Source organism: Scylla paramamosain, chromosome 18 (assembly GCF_035594125.1).
Source record: "Scylla paramamosain isolate STU-SP2022 chromosome 18, ASM3559412v1, whole genome shotgun sequence".
Classification (NCBI taxonomy): domain Eukaryota; kingdom Metazoa; phylum Arthropoda; class Malacostraca; order Decapoda; family Portunidae; genus Scylla; species Scylla paramamosain.
This window is the reverse complement of record NC_087168.1, coordinates 11,679,555-11,682,149: the sequence shown is the minus strand read 5'-3', so window position 1 is coordinate 11,682,149 and position 2,595 is coordinate 11,679,555.

Genomic DNA, 2,595 nt, shown 5'->3' with positions numbered 1-2,595 from the left:
AAAGCGCATTAAAAATAAGTTTAGTAATACTGCATAGAGTGGAAAAAATCATGCCTGATCGTGTGTGTGTGTGTGTGTGTGTGTGTGTGTGTGTGTGTGTGTGTGTGTGTGTGTGTGTGTGTGTGTGTGTGTGTGTGTGTGTGTGTGTGTGTGTGTGTGTGTGTGTGTGTGTAAGTCAGTCAGTCAGTCAGTCAGTCAGCAAGTAAGTAAATAAGTAAGTCAGTAATTCATATTGCCAAAACAAATAACTGAACAAATGTTATAGAATAATGATATGAATATGTACATGACTGGCAAAACCTGTAGAGCCACACCTCCCTGACATATTTCCAAACAAGAAACACATACATAAGCTGATACATAAGCTGTGATATGTTACACTGAACATGGGAATTGTATTATTTATTGATAAAATATGGACTACAAACACTGAAGACTGAACAGATGATATTTTTCTTTTTGAAATTCAGTAAATTATTTGCGTGTGTGTGTGTGTGTGTGTGTGTGTGTGTGTGTGTGTGTGTGTGTGTGTGTGTGTGTGTGTGTGTGTGTGTGTGTGTGTGTGTGTGCGTGTGTGTGTGTGTTCATGATGAATACTTTGATTTTAGTGATTCGAGTGAAATCATTCAAGGCAATATTCAGTCATGATCAATTAAAAAATGAAAGCAATACGCAATACCTTATGCTAATGCGGGGGAAACAAACAAGATGATGATGAAATATTCACGAGGGATATTAGACTGAGCGAGGTTGAAGAGCTTCGTGAGGAGGCGAGATGAGCGGCGAACAATGGAATGGAAATGCGACCATATGGGACCTACTTCAGTCTCCCTCTGTTGTCTTGTATTGAGAGATATACTAATATATACTCGTCTCTCTCTCTCTCTCTCTCCTCTCTCTCCTCTCTCTCTCTCTCCTCTCTCTCTCTCTCCTCTCTCTCCTCTCTCTCTCTCTCTCTCTCTCTCTCCAAAGGTGTCCTGCAAATAATGAAAGCCAGAATCGTTTGTCACAATTATAATTGTTATGCTAGGGCGCGTCACTTCATACAAAAGCCTGCCGTGTGTGTGTGTGTGTGTGTGTGTGTGTGTGTGTGTGTGTGTGTGTGTGTGTGTGTGTGTGTGTGTGTGTGTGTGTGTGTGTGTGTGTGTGTGTGTGTGTGTGTGTGTGTGTGTGTGTGTGTGTGTGTGTGTGTGGAATAATATAATCCTGGGCACTGTGGAGTTTTGACATGCACAGATGAGTATGGTATGAAAACCTTAAGCAATATTCAAAATAAAATATTGTATTAAACATCTGAATGAGCGCCCATAATAACTCTCTTACATTATCCCCCTCCCCCTCTTCCACTTCTTTCTCTTTATTTCCCTGCTTCAACTCATCGTCAATACTCATCCTCTATCTCCTCTCCTCTTCCACTTCCTTTTCTTTATCTCCTTGCTTCTACTCATCGACATTATCATCACTCATCCTCTATCTCCTCTCCTCCTCCTCCTCCTCCTCCTCCTCATCATCATCATCATCATCATCATCATCATCATCTCTCTTATTTCCTTTCTCCTCATCCTTAAACATCATCAACCTCTCCTCCTCGCCCCTGTCCCAGCTCAAGATTCAACACCAAGCTGCCGTCTAAACTCCCAAGACTGAACAATGTCTGCGAGGTACTCTTCCTCTTCTCCCTCTCAGCTTCCTTCCTATTCACTCTCGTCCCATCGTCCTGAAGCTATCCTGTTTTTCTCTCAAGCCTCCTCTTCTCCCCTCCAGTCCATCTTACTGTATAGGTCTGGCCGTCCCCTTTCATATGCAGTACCTCCGTTCATCACTACCCTAGATCCTCCACCCTCTTCCCTGTCTTGTAGCATCCTTCTACCTCCCCACCTTTTCCTCCGCCCATCTTCCGCTTTCTGAGACCAAAATATCCAGCGTATCTACTTTATTTCCACACAAATCCTAGTAACTTGTCATATCTCTCTCTCTCTCTCTCTCTCTCTCTCTCTCTCTCTCTCTCTCTCTCTCTCTCTCTCTCTCTCTCTCTCTTCCGAGTAATCCCAGGAATACTTACAATAAAAGAATTACTATCTTCACCAGTATGTACAAGGCAATGCTCTCGAAATACTTAAATCTCAAACTTCATCTGCCTAAACTAACCTGACCTGAACTCTATCTGCCCCTGTGTTATGATGTTGATTTGGCAGCATTCGAAAACAAGCACACCGGAGCAGCAAAGTAGACATTTATTATGAAAACACACAAATAAACAGGTAGGGTAAGAGTGGTCATTCCTCAAAACGTGCTCCATTTTAGCTCAAGATTCACAGATGCTATCGGGGTTTTCCAGGAATTTTCCGGCTCAACATCAATGCAACTCTTCATTTCCTCTCCAGTGCAGCACTAAAAAATACTCGATGCTTGGTGTGAATGATGTTGTTTGATGTCAAGACGTCAAAGATGTTTTCTTCGCTTTGCCTTCGAGAGTTGAAAAGAATCTGTGGACATAAGAACAAGGGATGGAAAGGAAGAGGAAAAAAAGAGGATGAGGAGGAGGAGGAGATTGGTACTTCGAAGCACAAAGAATAAAACGTGTGTTGCAAGGCA